This window comes from Helianthus annuus, chromosome 12, assembly GCF_002127325.2.
Source record: "Helianthus annuus cultivar XRQ/B chromosome 12, HanXRQr2.0-SUNRISE, whole genome shotgun sequence".
In the NCBI taxonomy this organism is placed as follows: domain Eukaryota; kingdom Viridiplantae; phylum Streptophyta; class Magnoliopsida; order Asterales; family Asteraceae; genus Helianthus; species Helianthus annuus.
Genome location: NC_035444.2, coordinates 17,504,050 through 17,514,204, shown reverse-complemented (window position 1 = coordinate 17,514,204; position 10,155 = coordinate 17,504,050). Strand labels below are relative to the sequence as shown.

Here is a 10,155-nt window from a genome sequence, read left to right as displayed (position 1 = left end):
ACGCGACAAGGTGGTGGTTTTGGAGGGAAGAGATTCACAGTTACGAGATTTTAGTTGGGTTACAAATGGGTTGTATCGGTTATTCAGATCTGTATCATCTTTCCAAACTGCAACACACGAATATGTGGTTCCCAATTTCTAACATATCATCACAAAGCCCCCGTGTTTACATGTTGTGTACAATGTAAACTGGGATAATGGATAGATATAGTTCTCGAAGAATCTCGTTCCGCATTCTCTCCTTTTGCTAATTCTCAAAGATGAAATAAGATCAACCTTAACGTAATGAAATAATGGTAACAGCTACCAAGGGGATAATGGATATGGTAACAACTACCAAGGGGATAATGGATATGGAAACAACTACCAATGGGATAATGGATATGGTAACAACTACCATGGGGATATGGATATGTTGCATAATTCATTTAGTTTCTGTTTGGCACATTCAATCTCCGTTGCTTCATTAAAATTAACAAAGCGGTCTCGGCTGCATGAAGCTTTGCATTCTCTTTGATGTATGTTGCAAGTTAAATCCACAATCAATGTATGTTGGTTAATTATAAGTATTGCATTTGCGTTAATGAGATATTAAATGTTTTACTTGCAAATATAAATGTTTTACTTCAAATTTTCAACCTCAGTTCCCAACATAACACGCCTCATCTCATCTTTTTTACTCTTTTCTTCGATTTCAACAAATCTTTTCAACAATAAGTAAAGTACTTGGTTTCAAGTGCAATCTTGGATTAATCATTGACGTAGTAAAATATGAGCTTTTACAGCAACCATATCGATATTCTAGTTCTCCTTTTCCTTCAATTTCCATAACATCCTCCCCAAACCATAACAAAGTCCTTTTCCTTAATTTTCAGAACCTTCATTGTGAACTTGAGAACAGGAAGCTCAACAATGGTGGTAATAAGTCTGTTTACGACTTTGTTTATCCACCCATTGATTTCAAAAAAGTTATTAACTAACTCAAACAAAGTTCGTAGTTCTAAATCCTCAACGTTACTGCGTTTTCGTCAATTCCATGTATACTAATTAAAAAAAGAAAGTTGGTTAATTGTATACGGGTCGTATAACGTTATATGGCCCGTATACAAGACATAAAACAGTGCTCGTATGTTGAGTATACGATAGAATAAAAAATTAAAAAGGTTGTATACGACCCCTATAACTTTATATGGGTCGTATACAGTCTTGCAATTAGTCAGCAGTCATTACTTTTTAATGAACTCGAATTCAGGAAATGATGAGTAATGTGAGGAGAAGCGTTGGGAGTTTTTCCTTGGTAGTGTTTTTCCTTTTCTAATATCACCATATTCAAGCATTCTGAACCCTAACTACAAACAACCCAAGAAACTCCAGATACTGAAAATGCTATCTAAAGAATCATTAAAATTTATTAAACAACAACACGCCCGCAAAACTCATCAACGACTGCGTGTTGTGGGCATTGAGACAACAACAGATAATGAACGAATTGTTGGACTTCTTGTTCCAAATGCTGTTGTAGGATCCGTACTTAAAGGTCTCTATCTCTCTCTCTCTCTCTTACATAGTTGATATGATTAGACCACGAAAGAACTCCACCCAGTAGTTAAAAGACAAATAACAGTATCATTTTTTGTGTAAAACTGAACAACCGTTTAATAAATTTTGTTGGTTTGTGTAACATCCGTAAAAAAATGGTTATTTATTTATTTATTTATTTATTGTTTAATTAATTAAATTAAATTAAATTAATATTTCAATTTAAAAGATTTACAAAACATATTTAGTTTTGGTTAAATAACAAGTAACCTAGTTAACTTTAATTAAGTTTCAAGGTTATGTAAATTAACCAAGTTAATTTGACCACTAATTCATTAAATCTTTTAAGTTAAGGGGGTCATATGGATCTTTCCAAAAAAAAAAATATATATGAATTACAAACCCAGAGCCCCTTAACTAAACCCAGTATATAAAAAGGAAGTGACAAACCCTAATCCTCATATCATCAGCCGCGTAGGAGGTTACACAAACCTATTCTCATAAAACCTCACTCAAGGGATCAAACTCCTTCATCTTCCTCATATTTTCTTCACAGACACTTGTTTCTTAAAAATCTCTACTCCCACTCGATCTCTACTGCCAAATCACACAATACACACCATATACCTCACCTCCACACCCTCTCTACAACTAACCGGCGCCGGAGCCGATTAACCGGCGGCCGGCGATGGATGACGCAGCCGACAACCCCATACCCCTCTCTCTCTCTCGCACACCATTTCAGTCAGAAACACACAAGACCTCGACGACAATTCAACTTCCGGCGACAAACGCCGCTTATGGCGGCAACACTGTCTTCCGTCGCCGACGTCGAAGTGGCGGACGACGGCGGTGGTGATTCGGGGTCAATCGCAGGTTCGGATCCTATCTCGGTTCAGACTTAACTCGGGTTCAGGCTTAGCGGGAGGTTGCGGGTCTCGATACTCGGGTCAGAAGGTTGTCCGGGTCGATGATGATGATGGTCGGGTTCTGACGGCACCGGGTCAGCGTGGTCGTCTCGGTTCCGGTAAGGGTTTTGGATAAATCTGTTACATTTTCTGTTCTAGTTCCTAAGCGGATTCGGTTTCGGCTTCGTGTATTTAAGTTTCAAATTCCAGTTCCGTTCTAACATAGCTTCTGATGTTTCGGTTCAGTCAACAGCAGTCAAACTCAGTCATTGGTTCGGGTTCGCTATGGTTCGGGTCGGTATCGGTTCGGTCAAACTAGTTAGCTGGTCAACACGGGTTACTCGCGAGATACGGTATACCATTTATGACATTTTATTATTATTTCTTTTGTGTTTTGTTTAAATTTCTTTTTATTTTTCATAAGTATACACTAAACAAACTCGAACCGAGACATTTAATTTTTATTGATATATTAACATTTGACGTGAATCTTGTATACATTTTTGTTGTTTGTTGAATTTTGACATTTTAAATGACACTGTGTTGTCGGGATCGTCCAAAAACAGAGGAAACTCTGCCCGTTTTTCGTCAAAATATATAAATATGTATATATAGATATATATACCACACTTTTCATCGAATATATACATATATACCTAATATAATTTTTCGTCAAATATGTATATGTAAATATCCGTTATACTTTTCATCAAAATATATACATTACTCTAATACGTTTGTCGTCGAATATGTATATACCTAACGACAAGATATATATATATATATATCTAATACGCCATTCGACAACGTACATATATATATATATATATATATTTTATACCTTTCGTTAGCCTATAAATATATATATATATATATATATATATATATATACCAAATATGCTTTTCGCCAAGTATATATATATTCATTATCACGACAGCACGCCTACAACCCTTATATGAAATCGATTTAGAGTGTTCTTTCATAAACGGTGTTAATTATACACGTACGTTCAAATTCCACTTCAAATCCGCCGTCATTAATTTCGTATACTCATGCACCATCGTTTGCCCATATAGGGTGACCTCGGTGTTCCATCCTCCTAATCTCATACACTCGTCAACACTTGGATAATCGGAAGACTTAGCAATTATGTGAGTATACTCGTATTTCCCCCTTTTATTTTTACCACTTTTGGGGGTGTAACATGTTTACCTATTGAAACTTACACATGAACTTTTGTCTAAACACATGAACATTCCGATAACATGCTTGTATACGTGATGACTTGATACTTTAAATTTGGGTGATTCTTATGTGTTGAACTTATCATTAACTTCGTACGAGCCAAACCTTGACATATGTAGCGCTATAGGATTAACGACCCGCCTCTACTGAAACTTTGGTTATGTCATGAGCAAGTTGTGTTTTCTTGGTTTGATATGTTAGACACATGCCATATTTAATGTTTATCTTGAATCGCATGCTTGCAATGAGGAATTGTTCACACTTTTATCTTATGCTATGTATGTACCAAACTTGTATACTCGCCTTTGCTTTGCATTGAATTGTATTTTAAACATGTTACAGGTTGATGATGATGAGACCATGAAATGAAGTAGGCTTGATGCCTAGATACACATATAGACGTTTAGGTTTAAATGTTGTATCACTTTTGATTATGTTGTTATGTATTTCTTCGAACATGTTGTTATTTGCTTTTCTTGTAATGTTTTGACAATTTATTTTGGAAATGAAATTTGGATTATTAAATTATTGTCACAAATAGCGTTATGATGTCTCGAGCAATCTTCACACTTCGTCTCATCCCGATGTTTCCGCCATTGGTTGGGGTGTGACAGATTGGTATCAGAGCCATAACTATAGGGAATTAGGAAAAGTAAGAATGCTTTAACCTAGTCTATAGTTCTAGAGCTTTATTTGTATGTTTTACTTGAAATTACTAGCATGCTATCTTATTTGTTTTTATTTATTCTCTTTTGATCTTGTAAGCATATGTGTCACTTATGTGTTAACACTTAACATGCTATACTTGTTTTTATTATGTGTTAATACTTGTTTCATCATTTTATCCTTTATGCGTGTTCTTGACATACTTTTTATGCATTAATATTCTTTTCATCATTTCACTTTTATCGTGATATTCTTGACATGTTGTACTTGTTTGTTTAATCTTTAATATACACTTTTCCTCACACGTTTTACTCGATTATTCTAAATCCGACAACACACATATTACACAAACGAGACGAGTTCACCAAAATAGGCGTGAAACCCATAATTTGGTGAACAACTCTCAATCCATCCACTTTCCTTTTCTTTTTACACGAAATTCACCATCAAGTTAGGAGTGAAATCCTCACCTTGATGGAGAAGTTCAAATTTCAAATTCTAGTGGACCCTCGTCAAAGTGTTGAAACTAAATTTTGACCCGACGAGTACCAACCACACTTAGGATACGAAATCGTCAAGTTAGGGGTGAAACCTGCACCTTGTCGACTAGTTCCACTCCTTGATTTTTTTTTATCCCGCCAAGTCTCGAAATTTCGATTGATTTGGGACATGTAGTAACTGGAAGGGTGAATACCATTAACCGAGATATCGGCGAGAGTATTCCACCTATTAGGCCAAAGCATGTTTCTCAAATTCAAAAGACTCTTCGACCTCTTTGGTTAGTCAACGTTCCGTTTTGGAACCATCCGAGTTTCCTTTTATCAAACTCACGCTTTATTATTTTCGATCTTTTGTCAATTTTGAACCATTTTGAGATTTCACTTTTGCGCATGCATCATGCTATTACTTTTCATACGATTATACATTATTTGCATGCACATTTTCACGTAATTTTATGTACACTTTTGTAACGAGTGGAGACATATCATCGAGATAGGAGTGATTTCCTTACCTTGACGATTAACTCCGCTTTATTTCTCACCTTACAACGACCTCACCAACGAGTTAGGGGTGATTCCCTTACCTAGGTGATCGTTACCAATGCTTTCTTCTAATAAGCTATATTATGTAAACACAATCATGTTTATACCTAAATCATTTATCATGTATTTCAAAATGCTTCATTTATTTAAACGTACCTCTTATTCTATAATTTATTTTCACATCACTCGCACACACAAAATTCTTAGCTTTTACCATAAACACTTATTCCCCGACATTCAAAATTTCACGAAATGCTACTTACCAACTTAATCGGTCCAACAAAACCATTGCTCACGAAATTTTGTATTCAACATAACTATTGAAACACTTATAAAATATTACAAATATTATTCAACATTTACTAAAACTTCTTTCAAAAGCAATAAAACATTTTATTAAAAGACGCTTTTTCAGCAAACACTAAGTCCATATACCAAATTCCTTTTTCTAAAGGATCAACTTTTCACGAAAATCCGTAAACTTCGAAACTTTCTAATACAAAGTTACTTAAAACGGCGCAAACTTATTACTCTCTAGAACTTTTTCAAAATCTCACTCAATACGTCAATTAAATTCAAACCACGTGGACAAGGGAACTTCATAAGGACCGAAAATTTTCAACTTATGTAAACTCTTTTAAAACCGCAGTAGCATTTCCATTACTTTACAAAGTACTTTCCACATAACCAATAGACGTTTAATACTCCCTTTACATTCACAAACTAGAGTCTGTATCTCGTGACAACTCGATCGATTTACATTCACAAACTATACACGCATATCATTTTACACGTTTTAGTCAATGTTTCACAACAATCTCATGAGCGTCACTCATCCCCTTTTCTTTCATACTCGAAACTTTTAAACATTTACGCGCATAGACTCGTGTAGTTCGATTTATACTATAAACAAAATCATTATTTTCTACATCCATGCTTATACATTTTATGCCTTCACTTATGTTCGCACTTACACATTTACGTTATACTCATGATTCAAAATTCGTACGTTTTACGTTAATACATACACTCACAATTATACACTTACGTTGTCCTTACAACATGTCTATACTACATTCGTATTCATGTTCATACGCTTTATGTTTTCATTTGCACTTACACAACTTTGTTACACTTATATTCATACACATATTTTATTCATACTTAACCTTCATGTTTTACACCTATATTCACATTCATATTCATACTATGCTCATACATCTTATGTTCACACTGATACTTATATTTATACTCATACGCCTTGTGATTACGCTTGTGCTCATATTTGTACTCGCATTTATACTCTTTTTTCATACGTTTTATGCTTATGCTTATCCACATACTACTTACACATTTTATGTTTATGCTCATACATGCATGCATATTCATACTTAAACTCATGATTCATACCTTCATACCCATACGCGAGCGTAATCCGCGTGATTTGCTTACGTGGGTCTCATACATACTTAAGCATGGACTTGCTTACATACTACATTCTTACACGTACACATTCTTACTTTTTAAATTATGTATATCCTGACTCATACACGACTAGTACAAGCTATGCGGATCATGCGACGATCAATATAATCGCGGGTGCACACGGGATTATAGTGATAGGCGTATGAGAACCATAGAGTGTACTACTGTGTATGGTAAGACACGGAACGTAACATGACACCGAATACGAAACGAACGTAATGTGGTTAAAACATGGTGGATACGCCGCTGGTACTTCCTATATATAAGTGTTTTCACCATATTACTAAACTTTCGTAAAACGTGCCATGAGAAAATTCAGTGTTTTGCAGACCTTTTTGGACCTAATACAAACTTTAGACAACTCACAAACGTATTATATCCGATTATCCACCACGAAACTCCATTCTTAGTACACTACTTTTGTCTATCCAAAACTTATGCCATTCTTATACTTGCATACATTAAGAGTCAACCGTTCACTTCCATACTCCCACTATTCTCTATTATTCGATGTCTTATATTCCATGTCTTTTATACGAACCCCGTTCGCGATCATGTCTCATCTATTCTCTCTGTTGAATCTTTGGATGCTACCTTTTCAAAAGTCTTCGTTTTAGATTTCGAGGACGAAATCTCCTAAAGTAGGGGAGACTGTAACATCCGTAAAAAAAAAATGGTTATTTATTTATTTATTTATTTATTTATTGTTTAATTAATTAAATTAAATTAAATTAATATTTCAATTTAAATGATTTACAAAACATATTTAGTTTTGGTTAAATAACAAGTAACCTAGTTAACTTTAATTAAGTTTCAAGGTTATGTAAATTAACCAAGTTAATTTGACCACTAATTCATTAAATCTTTTAAGTTAAGGGGGTCATATGGATCTTTCCAAAAAAAAAATATATATATGAATTACAAACCCAGAGCCCCTTAACTAAACCCAGTATATAAAAAGGAAGTGACAAACCCTAATCCTCATATCATCAGCCGCGTAGGAGGTTACACAAACCTATTCTCATAAAACCTCACTCAAGGGATCAAACTCCTTCATCTTCCTCATATTTTCTTCACAGACACTTGTTTCTTAAAAATCTCTACTCCCACTCGATCTCTACTGCCAAATCACACAATACACACCATATACCTCACCTCCACACCCTCTCTACAACTAACCGGCGCCGGAGCCGATTAACCGGCGGCCGGCGATGGATGACGCAGCCGACAACCCCATACCCCTCTCTCTCTCTCTCGCACACCATTTCAGTCAGAAACACACAAGACCTCGACGACAATTCAACTTCCGGCGAAAAACGCCGCTTATGGCGGCAACACTGTTTTCCGTCGCCGACGTCGAAGTGGCGGACGACGGCGGTGGTGATTCGGGGTCAATCGCAGGTTCGGATCCTATCTCGGTTCAGACTTAACTCGGGTTCAGGCTTAGCGGGAGGTTGCGGGTCTCGATACTCGGGTCAGAAGGTGTCCAGGTCGATGATGATGATGGTCGGGTTCTGACGGCACCGGGTCAGCGTGGTCGTCTCGGTTCCGGTAAGGGTTTTGGATAAATCTGTTACATTTTCTGTTCTAGTTCCTAAGCGGATTCGGTTTCGGCTTCGTGTATTTAAGTTTCAAATTCCAGTTCCGTTCTAACATAGCTTCTGATGTTTCGGTTCAGTCAACAGCAGTCAAACTCAGTCATTGGTTCGGGTTCGCTATGGTTCGGGTCGGTATCGGTTCGGTCAAACTAGTTAGCTGGTCAACACGGGTTACTCGCGAGATACGGTATACCATTTATGACATTTTATTATTATTTCTTTTGTGTTTTGTTTAAATTTCTTTTTATTTTTCATAAGTATACACTAAACAAACTCGAACCGAGACATTTAATTTTTATTGATATATTAACATTTGACGTGAATCTTGTATACATTTTTGTTGTTTGTTGAATTTTGACATTTTAAATGACACTGTGTTGTCGGGATCGTCCAAAAACAGAGGAAACTCTGCCCGTTTTTCGTCAAAATATATAAATATGTATATATAGATATATATACCACACTTTTCATCGAATATATACATATATACCTAATATAATTTTTCGTCAAATATGTATATGTAAATATCCGTTATACTTTTCATCAAAATATATACATTACTCTAATACGTTTGTCGTCGAATATGTATATACCTAACGACAAGATATATATATATATATATCTAATACGCCATTCGACAACGTACACATATATATATATATATATATATATCTTATACCTTTCGTTAGCCTATAAATATATATATATATATATATATATATATAAATATATATATATACCAAATATGCTTTTCGCCAAGTATATATATATTCATTATCACGACAGCACGCCTACAACCCTTATATGAAATCGATTTAGAGTGTTCTTTCATAAACGGTGTTAATTATACACGTACGTTCAAATTCCACTTCAAATCCGCCGTCATTAATTTCGTATACTCATGCACCATCGTTTGCCCATATAGGGTGACCTCGGTGTTCCATCCTCCTAATCTCATACACTCGTCAACACTTGGATAATCGGAAGACTTAGCAATTATGTGAGTATACTCGTATTTCCCCCTTTTATTTTTACCACTTTTGGGGGTGTAACATGTTTACCTATTGAAACTTACACATGAACTTTTGTCTAAACACATGAACATTCCGATAACATGCTTGTATACGTGATGACTTGATACTTTAAATTTGGGTGATTCTTATGTGTTGAACTTATCATTAACTTCGTACGAGCCAAACCTTGACATATGTAGCGCTATAGGATTAACGACCCGCCTCTACTGAAACTTTGGTTATGTCATGAGCAAGTTGCGTTTTCTTGGTTTGATATGTTAGACACATGCCATATTTAATGTTTATCTTGAATCGCATGCTTGCAATGAGGAATTGTTCACACTTTTATCTTATGCTATGTATGTACCAAACTTGTATACTCGCCTTTGCTTTGCATTGAATTGTATTTTAAACATGTTACAGGTTGATGATGATGAGACCATGAAATGAAGTAGGCTTGATGCCTAGATACACATATAGACGTTTAGGTTTAAATGTTGTATCACTTTTGATTATGTTGTTATGTATTTCTTCGAACATGTTGTTATTTGCTTTTCTTGTAATGTTTTGACAATTTATTTTGGAAATGAAATTTGGATTATTAAATTATTGTCACAAATAGCGTTATGATGTCTCGAGCAATCTTCACACTTCGTC

General features: G+C 35.3%; 2 long non-coding RNA genes across 2 annotated transcripts; both read left to right on the top strand.

Moving 5' to 3' along the window:
* Window positions 1–2,054: 2,054 nt before the first annotated feature.
* LOC110896434 lies at window positions 2,055–3,565 on the top strand. Its single transcript, XR_002567911.2, has 3 exons — window positions 2,055–2,566; window positions 2,694–2,800; window positions 3,525–3,565. It is a non-coding gene; the product is annotated as an uncharacterized LOC110896434 (long non-coding RNA).
* A 4,620-nt stretch (window positions 3,566–8,185) lies between these two features.
* LOC110896433 lies at window positions 8,186–9,451 on the top strand. The gene is made up of 3 exons (XR_002567910.1): window positions 8,186–8,438; window positions 8,566–8,672; window positions 9,411–9,451. It is a non-coding gene; the product is annotated as an uncharacterized LOC110896433 (long non-coding RNA).
* Window positions 9,452–10,155: the final 704 nt, after the last annotated feature.